Source organism: Onychomys torridus, chromosome 22, assembly GCF_903995425.1.
Source record: "Onychomys torridus chromosome 22, mOncTor1.1, whole genome shotgun sequence".
Lineage (NCBI taxonomy): Eukaryota > Metazoa > Chordata > Mammalia > Rodentia > Cricetidae > Onychomys > Onychomys torridus.
The window spans coordinates 6,863,291-6,874,117 of NC_050464.1; positions in this window are offsets into that span (position 1 = coordinate 6,863,291).

Below are 10,827 nucleotides of genomic sequence, written 5' to 3' on the forward strand. Positions count from 1 at the left end.
ACCCAGAAGTCTCAGGCTGTGTTCTAGTGTTATTTCTGTTACAGTGATAAAATGTCCTTGACAAAAAGTAAATTCAGGGAGAAAGTGTATGTTTTAGCTCAGAGTTCCAGGTTACTGTCCATCATAGTCAGTGTGGTGAATAAGAATGTCCCCATAGATGTTTTCATATTTTATCCCCAATTGGTGGTGATGGTTTTTAGGAGGCAGTGTGTCACTAAGGGTGGGCTTAGAAGTTTCAAAAACCACATGCCATTAAGTGAATTAAGATTCACTCTGTCTGCTTCCTGCTTGTGGTTCAAGCCATGAATTAGCTTCCTACCCCTGCTGCCACGCCTTCACTTTGCCTTCACGGATTCTTACTCTCTGGAACCATAAATCCCAATGAACTCCTCTGTGAGATGTCTTGGTCACAGCAACAGAAAAGTAAGAGACATGTTGGGAAGTCAAGACAGGAGTCGGAGCAGCTAGTCCATCACATCCAAGATGGGAGATGACAAATACATGCAGTGCTCACCTAGCTTCCCCCCAACAGGCAATTAAGACAATCCCTGACAGACATGCCCAGAGCCAACCTGATGCAGACAATCCCTCACTGAGCCTCTCTTCTCAGGTAATTCTAGGTTAATAATTACCTGGTGTTCAAGCTTACAGCTTCCTCCTCAAGAGCCTGCATCTCATGTCTTCCTGGGTACCCGGGGTCTTCTTAGCCTGGGCGCTAAGATATTCAGGGCACCTAACATTCTTAGTCACTTCAGCCATGGTGGCATGGGAGTAGGAAGTTAATTGCTCTGGCTTCCTGGTGTCGTGGTGGGTCAATCTTGAGGCTCAGTCCTCAGGGGGTTGCTGCTTGCCAGGACATGCCTCTCTGGTTGTCCCTTCTGCATTGGTTATCATTGTTTTCCTTGGGAGGCCTGTACCGTGTCCCTCTCTCCACAGAAACTAAACTCACAGGTGAGAGAAAATGAGGAAACCACAGAGGAATGATCACCTCTGCATGACTCTACAGCATGGAACCCTGAGCCATCTCTGTGTGCTGGGAGTGAATTTCTGTGGTAAGCCCCAGGTGGACACAGGAGCCTGCTTTCTGGTGTTAATCTCAAAGGTTTGAGGAGAAAGACCACCAACCCAAATCATCATGGCCCAATTAGCTTTTTAATTTGCGTACACCAGCTACCTCCACCTAAGGCAGGATTCAAGAGGTCAGCACTGGACATGGGGAAGATACTTATTTTTCTAGCTCAGGGATAGAAGGTTTCCAAATGGGGAATTTGGTGGGCAAATGGGCAAGGTTACAGAAGCAGAATGTAATAAGGTGGTCATAACGACCTCCTGAAACAAAGGCATGGCTAGGTTACAGGTGGGGCACAGCCCAGGCCTTGAGAAACAGAGATTTAATCATAAACAGGAGTGAACCTAGTTTGCCTTCACTGTAAGATGACTTTCAAGCCTAAGATGTAGGCAGGCTGGTTTATCACTGGCACTGGCATCAGGCACTCCAGAGAGCGTGAGCCCCTGGCATTGAGAAGTGTGCATTTTCTCAGCCTGGTATCATCTCCAGAGATGAACAGTTGGCCCAGCAAGGTGCCCAGGGCTGGGTGGGAGCCTGTAGTCCCCAGCAGCTCAGGAGGGAAGTATTCCAACAGCCCTTTCTGTCATCTGCCTCTGCCTGCCTGGAATATCATCCCTGTAAAAAGTGGAGGTGTAAGCCAGGCAGTGGTGGCACACGCCTTTAACTCCAGCACTTGGGAGGCAGAGCCAGGCAGATCTCTGTGAGTTCGAGGCCAGCCTGGTCTACAAAATGAATTCTAGAAAAGGCACAAAGCTACACAGAGACCCTGTCTTGAAAAACAAAACAAACAAACAAACAAAAAAGAAGTGGAGATGTCACCCAGCCCTGACCCACTGGCTTTCAAGGCTTGTGGCAGAGCAGACATGTGCATCCAGTGACAGCCCCAGGTTCTTCTGTTGTGTAGTGTCATAGATCTAAAATGGCTGGCCGCTGGTGGTCACTAGAGCCACCTCCTCCTAGAGTGGATGACAGTCTCCAGAATTCTATGGGATGCCAGGTATTTCAGTGTGCTAATGTTGGGGGAGCCACCTCTGTCCCCACTTAATTCTTTATTTTTGTTTGTGCTTGTGTGTACACGTGTGTGCAAGCCAGAGGTCAATGCCAATATCTTTGATTGTGTTCCATTTTATATTTTGAGACAGGGTCTTTCCCTGAATCTGGAGCTCACCAGTTTGGCTAGACTGGCCAAAAGCAAGACACAGGGTTCTTCCTGTCTCTGCTTCCATAGTGCTGTGAGTGTAAATATGTACCACTCTGCTCAGCCTTTTTTTTTTTTTTTTAACATTTATTTCATTTTAGTGTGTGTGTGTGTGTGTGTGTGTGTGTGTGTGTGTGTGTGTGTGTTCGTGCTTTCATGCATGTATGGACATGTGCACATGTCATGGCATGCATGTGGAGGTCAAAGGATAATTTGATTGGTTCTCTCCTTCAAATACATGGGTCTCGGGAATCAAACTTGGCTTATTAGGCTCAGTGGTAAATGCCTAAACCCACTGAGCCATCTTGCTGGCCCTGCATTAAAACTTTTCCTATAGGTCCCAGGGCCTCAAATTCAGATCAATACCCTTTTACAGCAAACACTTTACCAACTGAATCGTTTCCTTATCCCTTTCCTCCTCACCCCTACTTCTAAGTACTTCCAACTTGGGGCAGCATCAAGCAGAGTGGCCAGACAGTGGCTCTCGGAAGCAGCAGGTCACAGCTGGACAACTTGATTATCTTGCCTAATGAACTCTAAAATATCACCACCCCCTATGACAACTGTATTTTCTCCCTAAAATTGTTATTGATTCTTCATATGGGGAAACATGAGTGGAAAAGAGAGGTCCATTTTGTATGTAGAGAACCAGAGAGCAACCTGTGGAGGCTGAAAGAGAAAGGACCAGATGAAGGGTGACTTGATTTATTAAAGCAATTCATTTCATTTTAGATGAATGGGTGTTTTGACTCCATGTATGTCTGTGCACCATGTGCATTCCCGGTATTGGTGGAGGCCAGCAGAGGACACTGGGTCCCCCTGGAACTTGAGTTACAGGTGTTTGTGAGCTGCCATGTGGGTGCTGGGAACCAAATTTGGATCTTCTGGAAGAGCAATGAGCGCTCTTAAGCACTTAGCAATCTCTCCAGCCCCAAGGTGACTTGATTTTTATCTCCAGATAGACAATCTGTGGAGCAGATGAGGTCTCAGTGAATACCAGTGCTGGGAAAATGCACACCTTGCCTTGTTTTAATGTCAGAGGCTCTTGCTCCCTGGAACATCCGATGCCAGGACCAGAAAGCAGGCTCCCGTGTCTACCTAGGGCTCACCACACAGGTATGCTGAGGAATTTACTCCCTTTGGACAAGGAGTTCTTCATAGGACTGTCCTTGATCTAGGCACCAATTCTTGGTAGAGAAGCAAGTTGAGGGTGGGTAGGGTGTCCAGATCAAGCAGATGAAACCATAAAGGTCCTGCTTAAAATGCAATCAGATGAGCAAGTGATATTTTGCAGTGTAAGTATATCCCATGCCACATTTGGGGACATGCTTATGCTAAAAATTATTTGGTATTAATCCTGAAAAGCAGGTTTTTTTTTTTAACATCTTGTTTTATTAGTCAGTTGTAAGGTCGTGTGGGATACCATATCCCCATGTCCACACCATCAATTGTAAGGTTGTGTGGGGTACCATATCCCATGTCCACGCCGTCAGTTGTAAGGTTGTGTGGGGTACCATATCCCCATGTCCACACCATCAGTTGTAAGGTTGTGTGGGGTACCATATCCCATGTCCACGCCGTCAGTTGTAAGGTTGTGTGGGTACCATATCCCCATGTCCACACCGTCAGTTGTAAGGTTGTGTGGGGTACCATATCCCCATGTCCACGCCCACACTGACCCCAACAGCAGTGTCAAGCGGAGAGCACTGATAGGCAGCAAGATACCACAATGCACCTTGCAATGGCTGTTCCATCTACTTGCCCTTCAGGTAAGGTCCAGGGCTCTTTCTCTCTGTCGAGTTGCACAAATCAAATCCCTACTTGGGGACACCATTTTTATTTATTTTGCATGTGCCTGTGTGTATGTGTCACCATAGGTGCCAGGGTACACCCAGGGGGAGGTCAGAAGACAGCTTGCAAAGGTCAGTTTCTCTCCTCCCATCTTGTGGGTCCTGAGAATTGAACTCAGGTATTCAGGCTTGGCAGTAGGTGCGTGCCTATGATAGCTAATCTTTGTTGTCAATTTGGTACACCCAGAAAGAGAGACTCTCAACTGAAGAATTGCACCCATCAGATTGCCCTGTGGGCAAGATTGTGGGGGCATTTTCTCAGTTGCTAATTGATGTAGGAACGTCCAGCACACTGTGGACAGTGCCACCCTGGGACAGGTGGTCCTGGGCTGTCTAAGAAAGGTAGCTGAACATGAGTGAGAGAAAAGCAAGCCAGGAAGCAGTGTTCTTTCACGGTCTCTGCTTTAGTCCAGTGCCACAAAATTGGGTGGCTTCGTATAACAGCAGCACTGGAGGTGGGAACTTACCATATTGATGGGGCCACATTCCCCCTGAAGCCTCCAGAGAAAGGCCGTTCCTGGCCTCTCATTGCCTCTGGTGGTCCCTGACACCCCTGACTCATGAAAGCATCACTCCAGTGTCTGTTTCTGTCATCACATGGCTTCTTTGGTCCCTGTGACTCCTGCCTTGGCTTTCCGGGATGATGGGCTATATAAGCAGTCAGTCAACCCCCCCCCCCCGCCACTGCTCTTGATGTGGTGTTTATTACAGCAACAAGAACCTAACGGGGACAGCGCCTTTCTCTTCTGAGCCATCTCACTGGCACCCACTGTACCTCATCTTTGAACTATGATTTGAGGGGTGTGACTGTTGCTATTTATTTAAGTAGGTATATTAGCTCCTTTAAAAAAGGTTCATTTTTATTTTTATTTATATGTATGTATGTTGTGGATGCCATGTGTGCACAAGTACTTGGAGAGGCTTGAAGGAGGTGTTAGATGTCCTGGAGCTGGGGTTCTAGGCTGTTCAACCTGGATGCTAGGATTTGGGTTCAGTCCTCCAAAGAGCAGCAAGTGCTCCTAACTGCTGAACACTGGCTGCAGCCCCTTCTCAGCTACTGCTGCACCACTGTCATCAAGACACCCCAGAAACAAACTCACGGGAAGAAAGAGTTGTTTCTGCTTTCTACTTCAGCAGAATCAGCCCACTGTGGCAGGGAAAGCTTGGTGGACCAGCCTGCATCATGATGGCCAGGGAGCAGAGAAGGGAATGTCTAGAAAGGAGCTAAGTCAAGACATAACCCCAAGGGTAGGCCCTTCCCTGCCAGCGGCTCACTTCCTTCAGCTGGGGTCCACCTCTCACCTTTTAATAATTCCATCATACTATGAAGCCATCAAAGGATTGACCTAGCAGTTAAGTCAGGGGCCTTGGGCTCTAATCATTTCTGGAGACATTGTTTCTAGACTCCATTCTCTGGGGGATATAAGCCATGTCTACCCACTCCTCATAAGGTCCCAACAACAAACCCAAGAACAAGCCCATCAGTGTCCCCCTGGGGAACCAATGAGTTTATTGAGCTTACTTACAGAATATAGGTGAGGGGTTATTGATAGGAGTGTGGGGGACCCAAGCAGCCACCCTGTGAAGTCTTCACCCAGTGTGGACAGTGGCTTCTCCATAGATGGTTTTAATTAAACCCACCCGGCCCATACACTCTAGAACCTCCTAATACCCCCACACAATTAGGACAGAATGGCATACACATGGCTGGGAGAAATAGCTGGAAGCTCGGCTGGGAGTTCAAGGACCTCCACCCCTACTTTCTCTGAGGGAACGTTAATAGTCCCCAGGCCCAATCATGATGGGCTTTTGCAAACAGTGGGCACAGCTGATTTTATGAATGGGGTCATTTTGCTGGGGGACCACATTCTATAACACACTGACATCACTAGTCCCTCTGGTGGTTCTCAGTCGGTCAGGTGGATAAGAATACTAGCCATAATACCTGTTGAGCTTTGAGACTCACCCTAACCTGCATAGCCTCATCTTACCTAATTATATCTGCAAATGGTCTGTATCTTATGATTCTCATTCTGAAATTCAGGTGGATGTGAATAGGGGTGTTATGGGGTGGGGGAAGTGGGTAGGGGTGAACCCTAGTCTATCCACTATATCATTTGATTGCATTGATGGGGAACACCAAATTTCCCTCCCTTAAAATGCTTTTTGAGCTTATTTGCTGGGTCTCTATTTACTTCATCTTTTTTTTTTTTTCTTCAGTACTTGAAATAGTAGCCAGGTCCATCAGTGCTAGGCAGGTGCTCTACCACTGAGCCACACCCCAGCCCCTCACTGGGGGGTTCCAGGCAGGTGCTCTACCACTGAGTCACACCCCAGCCCCTCACTGGGGGATTCCAGGCAGGTGCTCTACCACTGAGACACACCCAGCCCCTCACTGGGGGATTCTAGGCAGGTGCTCTACCACTGAGACACACCCAGCCCCTCACTGGGGGATTCTAGGCAGGTGCTCTACCACTGAGCCACACCCCAGCCCCTCACTGGGGGATTCCAGGCAGGTGCTCTACCACTGAGCCACACCCAGCCCCTCACTGGGGGATTCTAGGCAGGTGCTCTACCACTGAGCCACACCCCAGCCCCTCACTGGGGGGTTCCAGGCAGGTGCTCTACCACTGAGTCACACCCCAGCCCCTCACTGGGGATTCTGGAAAGGCTACCCTGGGCCTCTCACCTTACTCTCCTGCTGCTGACCTTCCCTCTGTAGTTCCTGCTCCTCCCCTGACCTCTAGCCCAGGGCTATCAGGGACTACTTCCCTGTTCTCTTCCAGCTTACATTCAGCCTATCTCCTGATCTGCTATATTCCTGTTCCAACCCTGGTGGCTTTCTGTAACCTGACACGCTGGCACAGCATCTATACACACCTCCAGCACCAATGTCTAAACACTGTGGAGACCCATCCCTGCCCTCCACCTCAGCATTCCATCTTAGCAAGCACACCACCCCAGACTGTGGCCCAAACCCTGAGTCATCCCTGGCCTCTCCCGCAACGGCACCCACAGCCAATCTGCTGGGAGCCCCTGTCAGATCTGTTTTCAGAAGAAATCTAACTTCCAACCTTTCTCACCACCTCCATCACCGTCGCCTTAGCTCAGCCCCCACCATGTGCCTCTTGAATTGCTAAAATAGGCTCCTTGGTCCCCTGCTTTTTCTCTACCCCCAGCACACATGTACGGTCTGTTCCCACAGCAGCCGGGCCTCTCCTATCTGCACCCGAGTCAGATGATGTCATTGCTACTTCCACATTTCTAGCTGTTCCTATGAGACTAGACTCAAATATGAAGTCTTGATAAGAGCATACGGGATCAGGAGCTGCAGACCCAAGATATCTCATGTTCAGGGCTTTGCTTCAGTGACTCCTGTCACAGAGTCCCATTTCTGACTGCCACAAGGTGGAGAGACTTTCTCTAACACATGCTCCTCACCACAAAGCCCCAGAGCATCTGTGATGGAGGCTGGAGGTATAGCTCAGGTGGAGTGCTCTCCTAGCACACATGAAGCTTTAGTTCAACTCTAAGTACCATATAAACTGAGTGTGGTGGCATGTGCCTGTAATCCTGGCACATGGGAGGTGGAGACAGAAGTTCAAGGTTATCCTTGGTTAGATAGTGAGTGCTCTGGGTATATTTTTGTCAACTCAGTACAAGCTTGAGTTGTCTGGGAAGAGGGAACCTCCAAAAAATTGGCCTGTAGGAAAGTCTATAAGGCGTTTTCTCGATTAATGTTTGATATGGGAGGGCCCAGCCCACTGTGGGCGGGCAATGTCAGCCCTGGGCAGGTGGTCCTGGGGTGTACAAGTAAGCACACTGAGCAAGTAAGGAGGAGAAATCCAGTAAGCAGCATTCCTCTGTGGCTTCTGCCTAAGTTCCTGCCTCTATTTTTCTGCCTCGAGTTCCTGCCCTGGCTCCCTCCATGACAGGCTGTGATGTGGAAGTGTGAGCTGGATAAACCCTTTCCTACCCAAGTTACTTTGGTCATGGTGTTTCCTCACAGCAACAGTGACCCTGACTAAGACAGACTCTGGAATCTTCTGGTAAACAAGTTGATCTCCAATCTTGGTTAGGCCTTCAAGGTCCACATCTCACATTGTGAACTTCGCCAGACTGCTGTAATGCATGATGGCAGACGCAATGGTGTACCACACCGTCCATTCTAGACAGTCAGGAGGCTGGGAAGCTGAAATCAAGGTTCCCCTGAGTGCTGCGGGGAGTGAGGAGCCTTCCTGCCTCTCTCTCGCTCCAGTGGCTGCCAATCCTAGTCGCCCCCCTCTTTTGTGACTCCATCTTCACACCACCTTCTTCCCCCTCATATCTATGTGCCTTGAATGCCCCATCCTTTTTGGGTGAGGAGGGGGTACTCTACTTTGAAGATGACCTCATCTTGAGAGGCTTCATAGTTTACATCTGCAAAGAACATATTTCCGAATAAAGTCACATCAGTAGGCTCAGGTGTGGCTGTCTGTAGTTCCCTCCTTAGTCAACTTTACATTTTCTGTGACAAACAGGCTTCTACATTGAATCCTGTGCAATCTTGTATGTTTTTCTCAGAGGACCTGAGCTGACTCATACATAGATGAGATTTTTAAACAACAAAAAAAAAGGAAATCTATATTTTCTTGCTTTCTTTTCTTGTTGCTGTGATAAAATACCCTGATAGAAGCAATTTACGTGAGAAAAGACATACTGTGGCCCGTGGTTTAGGGGCACAGTCTCTTACTGTGGGGATTCAAGGCAGGGAGAATTTGAAGCAACTGGTCATATCACATCCATAATCAAGAGCAGAGAACAATGCATGTGAGCACTTAGCTTGCCTTCTCCACTCTTAGACATCCAAGACCCCTGCCCAGGGAATAGTGCCACCTATGGTGGGCATGCCTGTGAGGCTTTTCTGGATTATGTTAATTGAGGTGGGAAGATCTACTCTAAAGGTGGGTGGCACCATCCCATGGGCTGAAGTCCTACTAAACTGAATAAATAGGGGAAGGAGAACTGAGCACCAGCATCCATCCCTCTTGGCTTCCTGACTGGGAATGCCATGTGACCAGCTGCCTCGACATCCTAATGTGTGTCTTCCTTGCCAGCCACGATGGACTGTGCATTCTCAAACTGTGAGCCCAAAGAAACCTTCCTTCCCTAAGTTGCTTCTACCAGGTGTTTTGTAACAGCAAAGAGAAAAGTAACTCCCATGCACCTCAGACCTTCCCATCCTCAAAACTTTCTGCTGTATACGCAGCATTGTCCCCTGTGTGCAAGTAGGAAGGAGCCGTGATGACTGAACTGCCCAGAGAGGATGCCGTGTCCCCAGAAAGGACACTATGTCTAGCAATGTACCCTTGGCGTGTGTGAGTGTGTGTGTGTGTGTGTGTGTTAGAACAAGATGCTGCACAACACTTCTGGACTTGGCATCTAATTACAACTCCTTTATGCCACTCAGTGTTGAATTATGGACCTATCCATTTAAGGCAGCAGTCACTCTAGTGACCAGATTTCACAACCCAGATAAATCAGTCCGTGTTCCCTCCTAGAGATGCTGGCCTCCTTCTGGGAGGATTAAAAACACACAAGTCTAGATTGGATCAGGGAAGCAAACCCCAAGACACAGGAAACCTAACCACACCTCCCCTGATGCCCAGGCTCCTAAGGGACTTGCAGGAATGGCAGAGCAGTGTAACCCAAAGTTCCCCACATCTCTGTAGTCCCCAATTTAGAGTTACAGTCAGGTTCCCGATGCCTTCAAGTCACCACATACCGACCATAGTAGGTAAGCCATACATTATCTTAGAGCATCCGCCCACTGGGAGATCTTATAGAAGTAAGCCATTGCCTTTATTTCCCTTCTCATACACTTTCATCAGCTCTACCAGCTCACTCTGGGAACCATGAGTGCCCATCATAGTGGCATATGTGATAAACAAATCTGCTTTTCCCAGAGGCTGACTTCAGCACCCACCTATGGGACCAATGCTCGCTTGCTCCCCCTCTCCCCGCATTGCTGCTGCTCTCTAGTTAATACTCAACCCATCCTCAGCTAAGAGCTCTTCAAAAACAATCTGTAAAGCTCTGGGCCTAGTGGTTTATGTCTATAGTCTCAGCTCTTGGGAAGTGGAATGAGGAAAGTCAAGAGTTCAAGGCTACCCTCTACTATGTCTTGTGAACCAGAATTCTTGGAAAGAAGTGTGTGGGGAGGTTGGAATGTTGCAGGTCTAGAGCCTAATTACAATTTACCTTAGACTGACTTTAGGCCCATATACAGCCCAAAGATTATGTTAATTAAGTGGGAAAACACTACTCTCTGGCTAGGGTTGGGGTCCTGAACTATGTAAGTGGAGGGAGGGAGTTGAGCAGCAGCATGCACACATCAATCTCTGCTTCCTGATTGCAGATGGGATGTGACCAGCTTTTTCAAGCTCTTTCTCCCTTCTTCATCATGGTGGACTGCACCCTTGAACTGTGAGCCAGAATAAACCCATACATTGCTTTTATCAGTCAGTGTGTGTGTGAGTGTGTGTGTGTGTGTGTGTGTGTGTGTGTGTGTGTGAGAGAGAGAGAGAGAGAGAGAGAGAGAGAGAGAGAGAGAGAGACAGAGAGAGATTATTGTTGTTATAGCACAGCAACAGAAAAAGGATCTAAGATGAGGTGAATTCATTCACCAGCCACCAATCCTTTCCCACTTCCAGAGTGCCTGACCAGTCACT